Source organism: Alligator sinensis, unplaced genomic scaffold, assembly GCF_000455745.1.
Source record: "Alligator sinensis unplaced genomic scaffold, ASM45574v1 scaffold723_1, whole genome shotgun sequence".
Classification (NCBI taxonomy): Eukaryota; Metazoa; Chordata; order Crocodylia; family Alligatoridae; genus Alligator; species Alligator sinensis.
The window spans coordinates 101,110-110,731 of NW_005843506.1; the positions used below are offsets into that span (position 1 = coordinate 101,110).

A 9,622-nucleotide genomic window follows, 5' to 3' on the forward strand; every position below is an offset into this window, starting at 1 on the left:
GCTCTTCCCAGAGAGCCCTGGCTGTGGGGAAATGACAATGGGAGTTTTGACAGCCACCTGAGGCATCAGTGCCTTTTTCTCTCACAGAAAGGATAAAGACTGGTCAAGAATAATGTAACTTGGGAGTCTATAGCACCTGGGAAAGCCACCGGGACCTGTGAGGGAGGGATTCACTGTAGAGAGGGGCCATAGATGCATTGCTTGGGAAACATAGATGGTAGGGCTGTGCAAAAATTCGGATCGCGATTTGGATTCAGATTCAGAGATGATATGGAGGCTGAATCTACAAATCTGAACCAAATTTCTGGAAGCTTTAGGCTTTCTGAATCAATTTGGAGCTTCCGAATTGATTCGGAAAACGTTCAGAAAAGATTTGGCCCTAGGATATAATGGGGAATCAATGAAATATCTATAATTTTGTTGTCTTTTGGCTGGTTCAGATAAAACTTGCAGGGGTGGTAGCCTCTGCTGATGCCATGAAGCATGCCACACTTCAAGGTGATAGGTGCAGGGGTTTCTGGGAAACTACACCTCAAATTCCTGAAGCAAAACTCATGTCGTGTGTGTGTTAAGCCACAGTGGGGTGAAACCTGCAGAGGTGGTAGCTCTTGCTGATGCCATAAAGCTTGCCAAGGTTCAAGGAGATAGTTGCAGGGGTTTCTGGGAAACTGCACTTCAAACTGCTGACAAGCAAAACTCATGACATAGGTAAGTGTGTGTGCGTGTGTGTTAAGGCACAGGGAGGTGAAAATTGCAGGCCTGCTAGGCCCTGCTATGGCCACAAAGCCTGCCAGCTGTCAAGGAGATAGGTGCAGGGGGAGTCTGGGTTCTGGGGCCCTGCACCTCTGGCCACAGGCAGGCAAAACTCATGACATGGGTGCTTGTGGGACTGTGTGTGTGTTCAGGTGTACCCTTCCTGGAACTGGGGCCTCTGCACAACGTGGCAGTGTGCCCCCATGAGGACTCCTCCTTCCCTACAGCCTTGGTCTGGTCCACCGCTGTAAATGATGGCAGGTCAAAATAACTTCAGGACCGCATATATGGCAGGATGGCAACACAGGAGGGACCCGATGCAGAAGGATGGAAAACAGTCACGTCCAGAACTAGATGTTACATTGCGACTCCCCCAGTGCAGCTGAGGAACAGGTATGAGGCCCTGGCTTCACTGGGAGAGAGTGCAGCAACAGAGGCTGTGTCCTCAGCCTGCCTGGTGGTAGCTGTGGGACAACCAGGCAGCTAGAGGAGAAGACGTTGAGTCATCATGGTGGGCAACTCCCTCCTGCGAGGCAAAGGAAGCCATCTGTTGCCTGGATCCCACAGTACGGGAGGTATGCTGCCTGCCTGGAGCTTAGATTTGGGTTGTCACAGTGAGAATTCCAGATCTAATCAGGCCCACCGATTACTATTCCATGGTCCTTATCCATGTGGGAACTAATGATATGGTCCGGAGGAGTCCAGGTTGGGTCATGAGTGACTACATGCCTCTGGGGGCCAGGCTTAGAGGTTCGGGGGCACAAGTGGTCTTCTTGTCTATCTTCCTAGTCAGCAGTCATGGCCAGCATGACAGCAACTGCACTGGCAAGGTCAACTCGTGGCTTTGGAGTTGGTGCCAGTGTGCGGGGTTCAGCTTCCTAGACCATGATCCATACTTCCAGGTACCTGCTGGGACATGATGGTCTACTTCTCTCTCCAAAAGGTAAGAGTCTTTTTTCTTACAGGTTGATGGACCTCCTATGTAGAGCTTTAAACTAGGTTTGTCAGGGGATGGGGAAGTCAAAGACAGGGTGAAACCAGGAATTGCAAGCCATGAACCGCACGCTGGAATAGACCAGGTAAGTACTAAGGGGCCCATTAAGCTTCAGGATAGGGGAGTACTAAGGGCACCTATTGGGGGGTGTAGGTGTCTCTAATGCTAGGAGTATGGGGAATAAGCAGGAGGGAATAAGCACTCCTGCTTGCAGACAAAGATTTCAACCTGGTTCAGCTAACAGAAACCTGGTGGGACCCTACCCACGATTGGGCAGTGGGCATTAAGGGCTACAGGCTATATAGGCAGGATAGGTTGGGGAAAAAGGGTGCGGGGTGCATTGCTCTATGTTAAAGAACACTATACATCTTCTGTAATAAAGTTGGGGACAGAAGAAGGGCAGATTGAAGTCCCATCCAACCCATACTTCCTTAGTTTACCTGCATGAATGTTGTGGGAAACCATATCAGAAGCCTTACTAACTAAAGTCAAGGTATACCACATCCACTGGTCTCCCTGCATCCACAGAGCCAGATCCCTCAACATAGAAAGCAATCAGGTTGATCAGGCATGACTTGCCCATAGTGAATCCATGCTGACTGCTCTTAATCACCTCCTTCTCCTCCAAGCACTTAGAAATGGATTTCTTGAGGACCTGCTCCATTAATTTTCCAGAGACTGGAGATGAGGATGACTGCTCTGTAGTTCTCTGGATTCTCCTCCTTCCCATTCTTAAAGATGGAAACTATATTTGCCTTCTTCCAGTTGTCCGGGACATCTCCCAATTGCCACAAGTTTTCAAAGATAATGACCTATGTGATTGTTCTGCAATCACATCAGCCAACTCCCTCAGTACCGTCAGGTATATCCCATCCAGCCCCATGGACTTATACATGTCCACCTTTTCTAAATAGTTCCTAACCTATTCTTTAGCCACAGCTGGCTGCTCACTTCTTCCCCAAACTGCACTGTCAAGTGTAGCAGTCTGGGAGCTGACCTTGTGAAAAAGGCATTGAGTACTTCAGCCTTTTCCACATCCTCTGTCACTAGGTTGCCTCCTTCATTCAGTAAGGGAACCAGACTTTCCCTGATCCTCCTCTTATTACTGACATACTTATAGAAACCCTTCTTGTTACCTTTCACATCCCTTGCTAGCTGCAACTCCAATTGCAGTTCGGGCTTCCTGATTTCATCTCTGCATGCTCGAGCCATATTCTTATATTCCTCCCTAGTCATCTGCCCATGCTTCCACTTCTTCAAAGCTTCCTTTTCTGTGCTTAAGCTCACTGAAGAGTTCCCTGCTAAGCCAATCTAGTCTTCTGCCATACTTGCTAGTCTTCCTGCACATCAGGAAGGTTTCTTTCTTTACCCTCAATAAGGTTTCTTTAAAATCAACCAGCTCTCCTGGACTCCTTTCCCTCTCAGACTTGCCTCCCAGGCGATCCTGCCCATCAGTTCCCTGAGGGAGTCTGTCACAGGATGGCCGTGATACCCCTAGGGCTCCTTGACCATGCCAATCCTGCTCAACGGGCACCCTCTTTCTTTCCTGCCACATCTTGTTGTACTATAATAAATAGGGAGGCTGCCCTCAAGTTTGTATTTTGGGCATGGTCCTGATGGACCCCACTAAACCCTGTGGGTTCTTGGACCCCTTTTGGGTCCCACTCTAAATGGATGCCTCTCGGGACACCCTCAGCATATGCGCTAGATGCGTGGCTCCAAACCGTCCCTTTACAATGCCCCAAGCCTCGCAGATGGCATTCACACATTGTCCCTCCAAGGCCTTAGTTTAGCTTGGTCTCCGGTCATCACTGGACTGTCCACCACCCTGTCTCTCTCTTGGTGCCCACCCTGGTGCTGGGGTCCATTTGACCCCAAATACTGCACCCACCCTGGCGCTGGGGTCCATTTGCCCCCAAATACCATGCCCACCCTGGCTCTGGGGTCCCTACACTGTAGTGGACCTCCAATGAGGCCTCCTCCTTCCCCAATAGCCTCAGCCCGATCCTCCAGTATTATAAAACAGCAACCAAAAATATGAGCCCCTAGGCTATAACATAACACAAAAAGTTCAGGGTGTGCTCTGTCCCTTTAAAAGAGTCAAACTTCTACTCCAGCACTAAGTGCCTTGTAGGCAAGGGTACCTGGTGAGCTCCTAGAACCCCATTAGCCCTAAGTGCAACATATTGGGCAGCTGCAGCATTGCTGGGCAATTCCTCCCTGGAGGCTCCTTCCCCTTTGGCTGCTGGCAGGGAGCTGAGTCTCTAGTCCCAGCCCTAGCGTTTATATGTGCCCAGGGCCCTGGCTCTTCTGGTCACCTGACCAGCTGCAGGTGCAGGCTAATTCCCTCCTTAGGCCTGCTGCCACAGTAACCTGCACCTGTGGGGTTCCTACCTGACTGCTAGGGCCCTCTCTCTAGGCAGTTTCTGCCCTTGAAGGAGCAAGCACCTTAGTGCCCTGCGACAGAGTCAAAGTCTGCTTTCGGAAGTCCAGGGTCCATACTCTGCTACTCTCCTTCCTTCCTACCTTTTCTCAGGATCCTGAGCTCAATTATCTCATGGTGGCTGCTGCCCAAGTTGCCATCCATGTCTGCATCCCCCACCAGTTCTTCCATTTGTGATCAGCAGGTCAAGAGCCCTGAGTTGGCCTTTCCAAAATCAGCACCAGGAAGCTTCCGGGATTGTCTGAGCATTGTTGTATTGCCCTCCCAGCAGATGTCAGGGTGCTTGAAGTCCTCCATGAGCACCAGGGCCTGTGACTGGGAAACTTGTGCTAGCTGTCTGAAGAAAGCCTCATCCACCTGATCTATAGCAGACATGCACCTCAACATCACCCTAGTTGCTCTCTCTTCTGACTCGAATCCATAGATTTTCAACAGGCCTATCTCTGGGTTCTACATTTCACATTACACTTTCCTCTGCTACACTGGCCTGGGTCCCCGAGTCCTACACTCATTAAAAAACTGCAGGACCTTTGCTTGAGTGGCATCACGCCTGACTCTTGCCATTGCTGCCCTGTAGACAATTCACTGTGGTCACCTCACCTACAATTCAGAAGTGTTGCAGGTCCTGTACAGTTTGACCATCTTAGATGGAAAAAACATTAGGTGCTGCTCCTTTTCCCCATTTCCTTGGCACATGTCAGTACTACAAGCCAATACCTACCTTTCTTTTGGTGTCTTTTTCTTTCACTTTGAGGCCACCTCTTACCCACTTTAGACTCCTTCCCCCCATGGGGCAGGCCCTCCAGCCACATACCAACACTCACTTTAGCGCACCAAGATTTCACCGTAGCTATCCAGTAGGGGTGAGAAAAATGGGCCATATTCTACTCGGATTCATATTCAGCCTGAATTGGGGACTGCGATTCAACTTATTGATTCAGATCACTGTCCCCAATTTGATGCAGCCAAATCCATCTGAAGATTCAATGCTGCAGCCATAGACACAGCTTAAAATGTTTTTTCTACATACCTTGAGATACCAGGCATGGTTCATGAATGCTGCAATGCTTGAGCAGATGGAGCATCCCACAGGAGTGCAGGGGGCCCCCCACATGCTCAGCAACAAATCCAAAAGTGGACCGGAAATCCTACAGCAATCAGCTGCAGGGGGACCCCAGGTGTCCCCCCCAGACATAGGAGGCAACAGTCACTGAGCCGGGAGGGTGCTGGTGGAGCCCTGGTGCGCTCCCCGGTGGACCCAGAAGTGGACCAGAAGTGCTTCTGGTCCACTTCTGGGTCTGCTGCTGAGCACGAAGGGGTGGGGGGCCCACGCTTTTGTGGGACACTCCATCTACCCCACCATCGCAGCTTTCACGAGACACCTGGTACCTTGAGGTCTGTAGAAAAAACATTTAAAGCTGTGTCTATGTCCAAATCACCGAATCTTTCCGAATCTCTTCAAATTGATTTGGAGAGATTCGGAGAGATTAAAGGGTCTCCTGATTCGATTCAGATTCAGAGATTCAGCCACTGAATTGGGCTGAATCTCTGATGAATCAAATCGGGGCCAAAGCTTCACACAGCCCTACTATTCAGACCCCTGCTTGCTGCCTCATAAAGATATCCTGGGTAGTAAGGCGAACCACCACTCAACTCCACATTCTTCCTACAAGACTTATTGTTTTATCATTTTGCCTTTTGCCCAGAGCTCCTTACTGAACTGCACTTCACCTTCTCCTTGGGGAACCCTCCTTGACTGAGGATTATGCTCTCACCCATATTTAGGTGACCCTTACTATGGCCACCGTGCTAGTTCCATTTTACAGCCTATATTCCCCTCCCTACTTTATTTTTGCCCCCACCTTACTGCAGGGTTCCACGACACTTACCCCACGTGCTGATGTGAGAGCCACATTACAGTGGGGCATTGTCTATTTTTCCCCTCTACATACCACCTTAGCTCAGTTTTCACATGTAAGTGATAAACCACAGTTTTGTGCCCTTGCCACTGTGGTACAACACTCTTTAACAAGGATCAAGGATTCCAGACTCCTAGGGGGACAGTCACGGCCCATTACCACATTACTCTATTAGCTTATTCAACAGCTCTACAACTGTCTGCCAGATTTACCTCCATTTACCCCATCGCACGAAACATTCCCCAACCAGGTCACCAAACAGCTACACAGCTTTCTCTAAAAAAAACAAAAAACAAATTACCCCATTACCCCAAAAGCACAAACACGTACTTTACTTTTCCACTTTTGCCTCCGCTTCACCTCTGCTACCAACATCCTGCAGATAGGACATGATTTACCCACTATGAACCTATTCTATGCTAAAACATGACTCTTCTATTCTCTGTTCTGCTCTCACTCTGAGATTCCTTTGCTTGCATACACCATATACGTCTTCAATCACAAACTCCAGGTTGGGTTTCCTATGCCACAAGACTATATAGGCAACCCTCATTTAGTGCTCTTAATTGGTTCTGGAAAAACTGAGTGTTAAGCTGAACAGCATTAAGTGAAACCCAGTTTCCCATAGGAATTAATGTAAATAAATATAATTCGTTACTAGGGCACCCAAAAGCAGTGATGTGAGCACTTGGAAGTTCAGGGCCAGCTCAGCTGGCACCATGCTGTTGCTGCCTGCCTGGGCCATGGAGGCAGTGCTGTTGGTCCTCTCCACGGCTGGTGGCAGGCGGGGAGGGGGAGGGCAGCCACAGTTGGGGTCACTCCAGGCCAGCTCCCCCTTCTCCCTGCTGGTGTAGTTCAGCCTGGCTCCATAGAGCTCCCGCTAACCTGGGCCCTGCACTCCTGCCACCCTTCCCTGGGCTACCACCCCATCCTTGGCCTGGGGTACTGATGCAGGCCCACACTCATGCCCACCCATGCACTGGCTGCCTGCCACCACCATTTATCCACTTTCCTGCCCACTGCCGCTGCTGTACAATGAAACTCACTGAGCACGAAGTGGAATCAGGTATTAATGTAAAATGAGTGTTATAGTGAAATAACACTAATGTAACAGTGTTAAGGGGGGTTGCCTGTACACAGGTTGCTTGCTTTTACAGGTCAATTCCTTTACTGCTAGAGGCCATTCACACTTTCCCTTGGGTCACAGCTCTCTATGGCTAAGTTTTCCTATTTATCTTGCCCTTACCCAAATTATATAGATGACTTAGTTACCTAATTAACTCTTCTTCACTCAGGTGTCACCAGACTTAGTGCCACACCTCTTGCTACCTTGATGTGCACCCTTCAACACAGGACTGGTGCATGCACCTTACCACCAAGTGCACTCTGAGAATACTTCACCTGACAATCCTTCCACCATCAAGCTAACTCCAGAATACACCAACCAGCAGATTCCATTTCTTAGATGCTAACAGCAGGTTTGCAAAGGCTACACTGCCACCACACTGTATCAGAAACCACCAGACCACCACACAGCTATCTTCACACCACCAGTTGTCATCATAAGCACAGCACTAGATCCACTGTCTACAGCCAAGCTCTACATTACATCTAGATCTGCTCTGATCCCACCAACTGGGACACACATCTTAAGCATCTGGAGCAGGGATTCCTACAATTACAATGCAACCCCAAAACAGTAGCTGCTCAAAAAAGTGAGACACGGACCCCATTGGACCAGCTACAACAGCAACCCCAGGAGAAGGACAACAGACTCTCTGGTTTACAGCAGCCTCCCCCACTACCTAACTCCCTGGCTCACCAAGGCACCAAGCCTTGTAATGGACCCATATGCTTTCTGTGCCCCAACATCAAAGCAAACCACATCCTCACTGAACAAACACCATAATCTGCTTACACTGCCCCTCTGTTGACTACATTGGGCAGATGGGGTCATCCCTATAAACCCCACCCCATTACTAGGGAGACTGGGCAGTTTAGGGTTTCCACTTACTGCTTGACTGATTTCCACTGCTTGACTTGCCAGGCAGCACTCCTTTGATATCACTTTCAGTGTTCATTCTTTTCTTGTGAGTGAAGTGCAGGATAAGTTTCTTGGATGCCTCAAACTGTTGTGTGGCCATCAACCACCGAAGAGATTCTGGGAAAAAAGTTCAAAGACAGAAAATGTGTTAGTGAATGCCTCCAGATGTCTGTCAGTGGGAGCTCATTGCATTTATTTGCTTCCTTTACAATTTTATTTAATTGTCTGAGAGTGTAAGAATTCCCTGAAATACACAAAAGCCCTTTTAAAAATACACATTATTTCCTTTAAATGCAGATGTTCACTCCAATCTCTGACCTTACTGATTAATTTCCGCATAGTTTTAGATCCATTAATTTTTGTATGTTGCAAAAAAGGCACATACAGAACTCAACTAAAAGAAACCCCACAAGGCATAAATGCATCTCAGAGCTATCATACTTTCAGTCACTTTTAAAGACATCTCCTCCTCCTCTATGCAGATCTCAGTTTCACTCTCTCCCCTCCATGCTGACTAAGTCAAAATTGTATTGAACACTCTAAAGTATAAAATTAAATTATAGTGGAGATTCCACCACAATGCAGTGGCCTTTGCTACAGATGCAGAGTAAACACTTATGTTTTTGAGGTAATGGAAGGGGCAGGGAAACTGAGCAGGCAGCTGTACCATTATACAGCCTTCTGGGGTTAATAAAGACAGCACACATTGCCCTGAGCTAGAACACAACCCTAGAAAAAGAAAAAAGAATATTGATGGTGCACATTACAAAAAAATGGAGAGTCTATCTTAAAAATCCAATAGATCAAAGAACACCAAGTATGTGCAGCAATACATTCAGCCATTCCCCTTGACAGCAAAATAAGCTGCTTTACTAAACTGATCTCAGGTGTCTGCTTCAGCATGTTTACTTGCAGAATGTACTGTGAAAACTCCCCATTTCATAAGGCTACCCCAAGGGGCCTGTCAAAATGACCCCACATGTGCCTCTTGCAGTGTCTCAGACTCCTTTGAGACACTGCAAGAGGCATGTGTGGGAATGGGAAAAGGTTCCCCACACTGCAAGTTTGCAGCATGGGAGCAAAATTAAACCCTTGGATATCCAGGGGGCAAAAAAAAAAACAGAGCACAAAAAAGGGGGACAGGGCACGGTCCCAGACCATGGCCTGAGGCAACCGGAGGCTAGGTCCTCCCCAGAGATGCTCTGGTAGCAGTCAGTCTCTGTGGCTGGCCCTCGCCCTGGTGCTAACGCACACTGCCTGCCCGCAGGGAGCTGGACCTGGGCTCCAATGCAGGTAAGTACAGGGTTGGGGGGGCTGGAGGAGGGAGAAGGGGACTTTTGGGGCCCCAGCCCGGCCCCATCACTACCCAACCCCCCGCTTGCTGCCCTCCCCACCCCAGCCACCCCACAATTTAAAAAAATTAAAAACCCCAGCACTTCCCAGCAGTACAGCTGCCCAATTGGGGTCAC

The 9,622-nt window shown here is 48.8% G+C and overlaps 1 long non-coding RNA gene across 1 annotated transcript in view; it reads right to left on the minus strand.

The window, feature by feature from the left end:
- Nucleotides 1–8,257, minus strand: part of LOC112548771 — a 28,191-nt gene extending 19,934 nt beyond the window's left edge. Inside the window, exons 1-2 of the long non-coding RNA XR_003092356.1 lie at nucleotides 8,124–8,257; nucleotides 6,322–6,385 (exon numbers count right to left, since the gene is read on the minus strand). This is a non-coding gene — a long non-coding RNA (uncharacterized LOC112548771). The remainder of the gene's footprint in view (nucleotides 1–6,321; nucleotides 6,386–8,123) is intronic.
- Nucleotides 8,258–9,622: the final 1,365 nt, after the last annotated feature.